We start from the raw sequence: 12,508 nt of genomic DNA, 5'->3' as shown, positions 1-12,508 counted from the left end.
ATGCCACTTGCCCAGTCTGGATGACCATTAAATTTGGATGATCATTAAATTTTGAACAATAATACTTTATGTAGTATCTTAATATTGGTTTATTTAACATTGACCTGGTCGGGAGGCCCTTGAGGATTACACAGGCTGTTTTAACTAAGGGGATAATGGGCCATCCTTTACCCGCACAGGACACCAGGTATGATACAGCAATGGTGACTCTAAATTTTATTTTAATAGAGATATATATCTCGTATATTTTTGATTCTGCATGCATGGTGGGATTATATATTGGACGAAGATCTTCTTATAATTGCTATTTCTCTATGATTGGGATCAGATAGACATCATATCGATATATTTATTTGCACATTCTTATTAATTTTTATTATTTTGGGTATTTTTTATTTACTCTTTGTATTAATTACCTTGAGATCTCGCACTTATTCAAACGGATGACCACACACTGGTTATTTGCCTACTCACTTCATCATTTATACACTCCTCAATAAATTACACACACACTAGCTATTTCTTATTTCCTTTATATATTTTTTTAATACATATATATAATATACTCTGCCCCCCATACATACATATATATTGTGTATTATCACTTATTATTTTTTACTTTTCACATTCCATTCACATATATATATATACTATTCATTTTCAATCATACACATTTATATTTCTATATATTCTTATTTACTTTTTTATATATAATGTCTATCATGTTACGGTCTAATTTACTTACCATCATTGCATGCACAGTACCGTTTTATTATTGAGTTCCACTGTGTCAATATACATTGCTATGTATTTACCTGGTGTCCTGACATAAAGGGTGCGCATGCGCTAAGGTACAAAAAATTTTTAACAACATGTGATCACATGACGCCTCACGTGACCTTGGTCACGTGAGACGCACTTATTCCTGGATACGGCATTACTGCGCATGACAGCATACATCTAATAGAGGAGATCATGTGACCACTTGCTGGTCACATGGTCTGCACTCATGACGCACGCATAGCGGAAGTGGGTGGCGGAGGCGGAAGTCCACGCCGGCTCCATTACACACAGCGTGGTTGACCCTCAATGGCCTCACCTGACAGGTATTATTTAATACATTATGCTGATATAAAAGACCCTGAGGGCAGGTAGACTACAACACCCCTGAGGAAGTCACAAACGGTGACGGAACGCGTGGGGCTTTAGGGGTCCCGTCCCGCTTTCCATCCTTTTGGCTCCTTTGTTCTGTGGTTGCTGTGCACTGGTGATATGCATTTATATACCTTCTCTTTGTACATCGTGTTTTCCTTTTCATTTTAATTTAGGATAATTTATTCGGTGACATAGTTTGATGTTGCATGTGTATTATCTTATTAGTTAGCACCACTGCTTGAGCCATTGTATTGTATTATAGAGGGACGGGACTTTGGTGAGAAGGGGGTTCATGGCCCCTCTCCCATGTTGTAGAGGTGGCTCAATTAAGAGCCTTTTAATTGTTTTTAGCTCTTTCTGTCTTTTTTCACATTTATTTGATATCTAATAAAATAAAACATGTTACTTATATGAATATTGATCCTGTGGTGTGCACTCTTTACAGTAAAACTTTACCCTTGTATAGAAAGCGCCGATAATGCTGATCACAGGCGTGTTAATACATGCCAGTGATCAGCATAGGAGATCAGTGTGTGCAGTGTTATAGGTCCCTATGGGATAATAATGATCAGTGTCCCTATGGGATAATAATGATCAGTATAAGAGATCAGTGTGTGCAGTGTTATAGTCTCCTATGGGATAATAATGATCAGTATAAGAGATCAGTGTGTGCAGTGTTATAGGTCCCTATGGGATAACAATGATCAGTGTGTGCAGTGTTATAGGTCCCTATGGGATGACAATGATCAGTGTGTGCAGTGTTATAGGTCCCTATGGGATAACAATGATCAGTGTGTGCAGTGTTATAGGTCCCTATGGGACCTATAACACTGCAAAAAAAAAGTAAAAAAAAAGTCTTAATAAAGGTCATTTAACCCCTTTCCTAATAAAAGTTTGAATCACCCCCCTTTTCCCATAAAAAAAATAAAACAGTGTAAAAAAATAAATAAATAAACATATGTGGTATCGCCGCGTGCATAAATGTCCGAACTATAAAAATATATAATTAATTAAGCCGCACGGTCAATGGCGTACGCGCAAAAAAATTCCAAAGTCCAAAAAAGCGTATTTTGGTAACTTTTTATAACATTAAAAAATGAATAAAAAGTGATCAAAAAGTCCGATCAAAACAAAAATCATACCGCCCCGTACGTGGAAAAATAAAAAAGTTATAGGGGTCAGAAGATGACATTTTTAAACGTATAAATTTTCCTGCATGTAGTTATGATTTTTTCCAGAAGTCCGACAAAATCACCTATATAAGTCGTGGATCATTATAACCATATGGACCTACAGAATAATGATAAGGTGTAATTTTTACCGAAATATGCACTGCGTAGAAACAGAAGCCCCCAAAAGTTACAAAATGGCGTTTTTTTTTTTCGATTTTGTCTTACAATGATTTTTTTTTCCGTTTCGCCGTGAATTTTTGGGTAAAATGACTAATGTCACTGCAAAGTAGAATTGGCGACGCAAAAAATAAGCCATAATATGGATTTTTAGGTGGAAAATTGAAAGGGTTATGATTTTTAAAAGGTAAGGAGGAAAAAACGAAAGTGCAAAAACGAAAAAACCCTGAGTCCTTAAGGGGTTAAATAAACTATTAGCACAATAAATATCTGAGTGAGAGGTGACCAGGGGTGAACAAGACAATGGGAACCCCGACGTCCTAGGGACTCTGGCTAAGGGGACCCACACACGCAGGTACCGGATAGGATACGGTACTGGGACACCACATGTACGTGGACAACTTTTATACCAGCATCCCTCTGTTCACATCCCTCGCTGCCAGATCCAAGTCCGGAAATCCTGAAAGGTGATAGAATTGTGGGACAATTGCTACCAAAACACCCTACCTTTATATTTAAGAAAACTTCCAATATAGGGAATAGGGTGGCACCGACCATCAAAAATAAGCCCAACAAAGATCAGGTTGCGTTTTTTCAGGAAAACAGGTTTTTTCCATGTCGGTCATGTAAATGTTGTAAAAAAACTGAATTAAAAAGAACTCCAATGCGTGAAGTGGAAAGTTGGGATGGCTCGTTCAGAAGTCCCATAAAATGACAGATAAATTGTAAAACCAAAGATGTGATTTATGGTATTCAGTGCCGTGTGGCAAAATGTATGTGGGACGGACCAAACGCATTTTGTCCACTCGAATTGGAGAACATATTTATAATATAGAGAGGAAATTCTTGGGCCATCCACTCTCTAAACATTTTGTGGACAAGCACAATGCGTCTTTTGCACAATCTATATTTTTTGGACTGGAAAAAATAAAAAAACCCATTGGCGAGGCGGAAATCATGTGGCAAACATGTCAAGAACGGAGAGCCGCTGGATTTTCAATTTAAATACAATGTCCCCATACGGTTTAAATATTGATCTAGAACTCTTTGCCTTTTTACGATACTTCTTTGTGAAGTGTTTAATTAAAAGTACTACTATGGTAGTTCGGTTGTCTGTCAGATTAGTACTACCAATATATAGGATCATTTCACCCTTTCCTTTTAACCCTCTTTTTCAGAAACTTTTGGTTAGGAACATGTTCACACCGTGCGTTTTTTGCACTTGCGTTTTGGATGCGTTTTTTACAGCAAAGGCCCTGAAGTATTGCATATATGAAAGTGTAAATATTAGAATTGGAGCCTGGGACATCTGTGGACCAATAGAGTATCCATAAAGACTAGATACGGTGAATATACTCTATTAGAAACTTGCAATTTGGAAAATATGGTTGCCGGAGATGCGAACAGGAGTGTAAGGACTATTCCGGATTAACAACTGCTAGTTCGCATAAATACCAGGAGCCATTAGCGACACTTCATCTCTGACGAAGGTCAGCGTACTGACCGAAACGCGTTAGATGATTTTTGGCTCATGTGCCTTGCTGTAGCTGTAACCGTGACGTCACGTTCAGTAATCAGATCTCTGTGCAAACTATCACAGTGCGGTCGCACCGGTGAGACGCTCACGGCCGGAGCAGATCTCCCGGAGCCTTTACCCACTGTGCACCTGGACTGTCTCTCTCACCCTGTCCCTGGGAGCTCCTGGAGGGATCCTGTTAGTACCCACACCGTACCCTAGGACGAACAACTCTCCGTGGACCACATCGTGTATACCAGCATCCCACACCGTATCCCAGGACGAACAGCGCTCCGTGGACTGCATCGTGTATACCAGCATCCCACACCGTATCCCAGGACGAACAGCGCTCCGTGGACTGCATCGTGTATACCAGCATCCCACACCGTATCCCAGGACGAACAGCGCTCCGTGGACCGCATCGTGTATACCAGCATCCCACACCGTACCCTAGGACGAACAACTCTCCGTGGACTGCATCGTGTATACCAGCATCCCACACCGTATCCCAGGACGAACAGCGCTCCGTGGACCGCATCGTGTATACCAGCATCCCACACCATACTCTAGGACGAACAACTCTCCATGGACCGCATCGTGTATACCAGCATCCCACATCGTATCCCAGGACGAACAGCGCTCCGTGGACTGCATCATGTATGCCAGCATCCCACACCGTATCCCAGGACGAACAGCGCTCCGTGGACCGCATCGTGTATACCAGCATCCCACACCATACCCTAGGATGAACAGCGCTCCGTGGACTGCATCGTGTATACCAGCATCCCACACCATACCCTAGGATGAACAGCGCTCCGTGGACCACATTGTGTATACCAGCATCCCACACCGTATCCCAGGACGAACAGCGCTCCGTGGACCACATTGTGTATACCAGCATCCCACACCGTACCCTAGGACGAACAGCGCTCCGTGGACCGCATCGTGTATACCAGCATCCCACACCGTACCCTAGGATGAACAGCGCTACGTGGACTGCATCATGTATACCAGCATCTCACACCGTATCCCAGGACGAACAACTCTCCATGGACCGCATCGTGTATACCAGCATCCCACACCGTACCCTAGAACGAACAACTCTCCGTGGACCGCATCGTGTATACCAGCATCCCACACCGTACCCTAGAACGAACAGCGCTCCGTGGACCGCATCGTGTATACCAGCATCCCACACCGTATCCCAGGACGAACATCGCTCCGTGCACCGCATCGTGTATACCAGCATCCCACACCGTATCCCAGGACGAACAGCGCTCCGTGGACCGCATCGTGTATACCAGCATCCCACACCGTATCCCAGGACGAACAGCGCTCCGTGGACCGCATCGTGTATACCAGCATCCCACACCGTACCCTAGGACGAACAGCGCTCCGTGGACCGCATCGTGTACACCAGCATCCCACACCGTACCCTAGGATGAACAGCGCTCCGTGGACCGCATCGTGTACACCAGCATCCCACACCGTACCCTAGGACGAACAGCGCTCCGTGGACTGCATCGTGTATACCAGCATCCCACATCGTATCCCAGGACGAACAGCGCTCCGTGGACTGCATCATGTATGCCAGCATCCCACACCGTATCCCAGGACGAACAGCGCTCCGTGGACCGCATCGTGTATACCAGCATCCCACACCATACCCTAGGATGAACAGCGCTCTGTGGACTGCATCGTGTATACCAGCATCCCACACCATACCCTAGGATGAACAGCGCTCCGTGGACCACATTGTGTATACCAGCATCCCACACCGTATCCCAGGACGAACAGCGCTCCGTGGACCACATTGTGTATACCAGCATCCCACACCGTACCCTAGGACGAACAGCGCTCCGTGGACCGCATCGTGTATACCAGCATCCCACACCGTACCCTAGGATGAACAGCGCTACGTGGACTGCATCATGTATACCAGCATCTCACACCGTATCCCAGGACGAACAACTCTCCATGGACCGCATCGTGTATACCAGCATCCCACACCGTACCCTAGAACGAACAACTCTCCGTGGACCGCATCGTGTATACCAGCATCCCACACCGTACCCTAGAACGAACAGCGCTCCGTGGACCGCATCGTGTATACCAGCATCCCACACCGTATCCCAGGACGAACATCGCTCCGTGCACCGCATCGTGTATACCAGCATCCCACACCGTATCCCAGGACGAACAGCGCTCCGTGGACCGCATCGTGTATACCAGCATCCCACACCGTATCCCAGGACGAACAGCGCTCCGTGGACCGCATCGTGTATACCAGCATCCCACACCGTACCCTAGGACGAACAGCGCTCCGTGGACCGCATCGTGTACACCAGCATCCCACACCGTACCCTAGGATGAACAGCGCTCCGTGGACCGCATCGTGTACACCAGCATCCCACACCGTACCCTAGGACGAACAGCGCTCCGTGGACCGCATCGTGTATACCAGCATCCCACACCGTACCCTAGGACGAACAGCGCTCCGTGGACCGCATCGTGTATACCAGCATCCCACACCGTACCCTAGGACGAACAGCGCTCCGTGGACCGCATCGTGTATACCAGCATCCCACACCGTACCCTAGGACGAACAGCGCTCCGTGGACCGCATCGTGTATACCAGCATCCCACACCGTATCCCAGGACGAACAGCGCTCCGTGGACCGCATCGTGTATACCAGCATCCCACACCGTATCCCAGGACGAACAGCGCTCCGTGGACCGCATCGTGTATGCCAGCATCCCACACCGTATCCCAGGACGAACAGCGCTCCGTGGACCGCATTGTGTATACCAGCATCCCACACGTATCCTAGGACGAACAGCGCTCCGTGGACTGCATCATGTATACCAGCATCCCACACCGTATCCCAGGACGAACAGCGCTCCGTGGACCGCATCGTGTATACCAGCATCCCACACCGTACCCTAGGACGAACAGCGCTCCGTGGACCGCATCGTGTACACCAGCATCCCACACCGTACCCTAGGATGAACAGCGCTCCGTGGACCGCATCGTGTACACCAGCATCCCACACCGTACCCTAGGACGAACAGCGCTCCGTGGACCGCATCGTGTATACCAGCATCCCACACCGTACCCTAGGACGAACAGCGCTCCGTGGACCGCATCGTGTATACCAGCATCCCACACCGTATCCCAGGACGAACAGCGCTCCGTGGACCGCATCGTGTATACCAGCATCCCACACCGTATCCCAGGACGAACAGCGCTCCGTGGACCGCATCGTGTATGCCAGCATCCCACACCGTATCCCAGGACGAACAGCGCTCCGTGGACCGCATCGTGTATACCAGCATCCCACACCATACCCTAGGATGAACAGCGCTCCGTGGACTGCATCGTGTATACCAGCATCCCACACCGTACCCTAGGACAAACAGCGCTCCGTGGACCGCATCGTGTATACCAGCATCCCACACCATACCCTAGGATGAACAGCGCTCCGTGGACTGCATCGTGTATACCAGCATCCCACACCGTACCCTAGGACGAACAGCGCTCCGTGGACCGCATCGTGTATACCAGCATCCCACACCGTACCCTAGGACGAACAGCGCTCCGTGGACCGCATCGTGTATACCAGCATCCCACACCGTATCCCAGGACGAACAGCGCTCCGTGGACCGCATCGTGTATACCAGCATCCCACACCGTATCCCAGGACGAACAGCGCTCCGTGGACCGCATCGTGTATGCCAGCATCCCACACCGTATCCCAGGACGAACAGCGCTCCGTGGACCGCATCGTGTATACCAGCATCCCACACGTATCCTAGGACGAACAGCGCTCCGTGGACTGCATCATGTATACCAGCATCCCACACCGTATCCCAGGATGAACAGCGCTCCATGGACCGCATCGTGTATACCAGCATCCCACACCGTATCCCAGGATGAACAGCGCTCCGTGGACCGCATCGTGTACACCAGCATCCCACACCGTACCCTAGGACAAACAACTCTCCGTGGACCGCATCGTGTATACCAGCATCCCACACCGTACCCTAGAACGAACAGCGCTCCGTGGACCGCATCGTGTATACCAGCATCCCACACCGTATCCCAGGATGAACAGCGCTCTGTGGACCGCATCGTGTATACCAGCATCCCACACCGTATCCCAGGACGAACAGCGCTCCGTGGACCGCATCGTGTATACCAGCATCCCACACCGTACCCTAGAACGAACAGCGCTCTGTGGACCGCATCGTGTATACCAGCATCCCACACCGTATCCCAGGATGAACAGCGCTCCGTGGACCGCATCGTGTATACCAGCATCCCACACCGTATCCTAGAACGAACAGCGCTCCGTGGACTGCATCGTGTATACCAGCATCCCACACCGTATCCCAGGACGAACAGCACTCCGTGGACCGCATCGTGTATACCAGCATCCCACACCGATTCCCAGGACGAACAGCGCTCCGTGGATCACTTTGTGTGGCATCAAATCTACAGGTACCGTTGACATGTTGCAGCGTATAATATATCGTGCCATATATAGTCATGCACTTTGCCACCTTCGTTTGCATGTAAGCACATTGTGTTCAATATACTCAAATTACGTAATTATTGATTCATTTTATAAACACACACAGTGACTGAGATAGAACTGCTCCGTCAACGCCGTCTGGTGTGGTGGGGAGACGGCGTCCATTTTCATCATAGACCAACTCTAATAGGACATCTAAGTAAGTTTCTTTGCTACAATATATAGTGATACAAAGTGGATACAATTCTGTGACAGACACAGTATCCGGATTGGTCACTCAAAAGCATTTTTTTCTGCCGAGTGAATGAAACCAATACCAGCGCATTCATCAGAATCGTCCTATCTTACACAGATACCAAGAAACCAACTGTATTAGGTAAGTGTATTCCCATATGGGGGTTCCTTTTATGTGCGCCGATACACAAGCATCATTTTTCCTTGAGTATATGGGGGGAGTTGATCTTTCTGCCATATAACGCCATGAGCAAAACACGGGTATGGTACAAGAAAGTTGCAGTCTACTTGGTACAGGTCGCCATGTACAACTCTTTAGTACTGTCCCAGAACGCTGGCAACACAGGGACATTCCTGCAGTTCCAAGAAGAAGTCCTAAAGGTCCTGATCTTTGCTGACCGGGAAAGAGCAGGCCGGACTTCCCAAGGACCTGAAGTAATAGGGGCCAGGATGGTCCCCGGCCAACACTTTCCAGGTGACGTCCCCCGCACTAGTAAGAAGGGACGAACCCAGAAAAGATGCAGAGTGTATTACAAGAGGGGGATACGGAAGGACAGGAGGGGGATACGGAAGGACAGGAGGGGGACACGGAAGGACAGGAGGGGGAGACGGAAGGACAGGAGGGGGACACGGAAGGACAGGAGGGGGACACGGAAGGACAGGAGGGGGACACGGAAGGACAGGAGGGGGACACGGAAGGACAGGAGGGGGAGACGGAAGGACAGGAGGGGGAGACGGAAGGACAGGAGGGGGACACGGAAGGACAGGAGGGGGACACGGAAGGACAGGAGGGGGACACGGAAGGACAGGAGGGGGACACGGAAGGACAGGAGGGGGAGACGGAAGGACAGGAGGGGGACACGGAAGGACAGGAGGGGGACACGGAAGGACAGGAGGGGAGACGGAAGGACAAGAGGGGGACATGGGAGGACAGGAGGGGGACACGGGAGGACAGGAGGGGGAGACGGGAGGACGGGAGGGGGAAGACGGGAGGACGGGAGGGGGGAGACGGGAGGACGGGAGGGGGGAGACGGGAGGACGGGAGGGGGGAGACGGGAGGACGGGAGGGGGAGACGGGAGGACGGGAGGGGGACACGGAAGGACGGGAGGGGGAGACGGGAGGACGGGAGGGGGGAGACGGGAGGACGGGAGGGGGGAGACGGGAGGACGGGAGGGGGGAGACGGGAGGGGGAGACGGGAGGACGGGAGGGGGACACGGAAGGACGGGAGGGGGAGACGGGAGGACAGGAGGGGGAGACGGGAGGACAGGAGGGGGAGACGGGAGGACAGGAGGGGGGAGACGGGAGGACAGGAGGGGGGAGACGGGAGGACAGGAGGGGGACACGGAAGGACACCACCACTCAATGTGACACTTGCCCCGATCATCCGGGCCCCTGCATTAAGGATTCCTTCAGGGAGGATCACACTTCATGGAGTCCTACATTTTCCCTTCTCATTAAAATTTTCCATAATTTGACCCCAAGTCCAGAGCACATTCTAAGTTTTAACCCCATAAACCACTAAATTGCCCAAAATAATGTTTCATCTAAAAAAAAAAAATTATTATCGGGGACATTTTATGTTGCCTCTCTCTCCACCTGAGCGGGGGCACATCTGAGGCGACAGGTTAGGGCCACACATGTCACATTCCCAGAATGAGGATTCAGAGCACAGGGTTTGGGGTGGGCATATTTATTTAGTTTTGGCTATGCTCTGGGTCATCATTCTGGGAACATAATCTGTTTTATACTTTTATATCCAACTGTACCCCATTTTAGTTATTTAGTGTACCCCAGTTATTTACCCCATGTAATGCCCCTTGAGGGAGGGGGGTCCTACTGTTCTGGCTTAGCTCAACGCCCTGACTGATCTCCGGGACCTGTGAGACCCGTGTGCGCGCGCCGTACACCAAGATGGGAGGTTTGTCCTTACTCCAAAGAGACGGATTTACAACCACATGTGAAAATGAAAAAATCATTTACACGTCCAACTTTATCGAAAAGACGTCAAACACCTGTGGGGTATTAAGGCTCAATGTACCCCTTGTTACGCTCCTTGAGGGGTGTAGTTTCCAAAATAGTATCCCATGTGGGGTGTTCTATGCTGTCCTGGCACCATAGGGGCTTCCTAAATGGGACATCATTATGGACATCACACAAATATATGAGAACCCTTAGTGTACAGGAGTCTCCTCTCCATGATGTATCTAATCTGTATCTAATCATTATGGACATCACATAAATATATGGGAACCCTTAGTGTACAAGAGTCTCCTCTCCATGATGTATCTAATCTGTATCTAATCATTATGGACATCACACAAATATATGGGAACCCTTAGTGCTGCAGGAGTCTCCTCTCCATGATGTATCTAATCTGTATCTAATCATTATGGACATCACACAAATATATGGGAACCCTTAGTGCTGCAGGAGTCTCCTCTCCATGATGTATCTAATCTGTATCTAATCATTATGGACATCACACAAATATATGAGAACCCTTAGTGTACAGGAGTCTCCTCTCCATGATGTATCTAATCTGTATCTAAACATTATGGACATCACACAAATATATGAGAACCCTTAGTGTACAGGAGTCTCCTCTCCATGATGTATCTAATCTGTATCTAATCATTATGGACATCACACAAATATATGAGAACCCTTAGTGCTGCAGGAGTCTCCTCTCCATGATGTATCTAATCTGTATCTAATCATTATGGACATCACACAAATATATGAGAACCCTTAGTGTACAGGAATCTCCTCTCCATGATGTATCTAATCTGTATCTAATCATTATGGACATCACACAAATATATGAGAACCCTTAGTGTACAGGAGTCTCCTCTCCATGATGTATCTAATCTGTATCTAATCATTATGGACATCACACAAATATATGGGAACCCTTAGTGTACAGGAGTCTCCTCTCCATGATGTATCTAATCTGTATCTAATCATTATGGACATCACACAAATATATGAGAACCCTTAGTGTACAGGAGTCTCCTCTCCATGATGTATCTAATCTGTATCTAATCATTATGGACATCACACAAATATATGAGAACCCTTAGTGTACAGGAGTCTCCTCTCCATGATGTATCTAATCTGTATCTAATCATTATGGACATCACACAAATATATGAGAACCCTTAGTGTACAGGAGTCTCCTCTCCATGATGTATCTAATCTGTATCTAATCATTATGGACATCACATAAATATATGGGAACCCTTAGTGTACAAGAGTCTCCTCTCCATGATGTATCTAATCTGTATCTAATCATTATGGACATCACACAAATATATGGGAACCCTTAGTGCTGCAGGAGTCTCCTCTCCATGATGTATCTAATCTGTATCCAATCATTATGGACATCACACATATATATGAGAACTCTTAGTGTACAGGAGTCTCCTCTCCATGATGTATCTAATCTGTATCTAATCATTATGGACATCACACAAATATATGAGAACCCTTAGTGTACAGGAGTCTCCTCTCCATGATGTATCTAATCTGTATCTAATCATTATGGACATCACACAAATATATGAGAACCCTTAGTGTACAGGAGTCTTCTGTCCATGATGTATCTAATCTGTATCTAATCATTATGGACATCACACAAATATATGGGAACCCTTAGTGCTGCAGGAGTCTCCTCTCCATGATGTATCTAATCTGTATCTAATCATTATGGGACATCAC

This window comes from Hyla sarda, assembly GCF_029499605.1.
Source record: "Hyla sarda isolate aHylSar1 chromosome 1 unlocalized genomic scaffold, aHylSar1.hap1 SUPER_1_unloc_15, whole genome shotgun sequence".
Taxonomy (NCBI): domain Eukaryota; kingdom Metazoa; phylum Chordata; class Amphibia; order Anura; family Hylidae; genus Hyla; species Hyla sarda.
The sequence above is the reverse complement of the archived record's forward strand: the minus strand, read 5'-3'. Positions refer to the sequence as shown.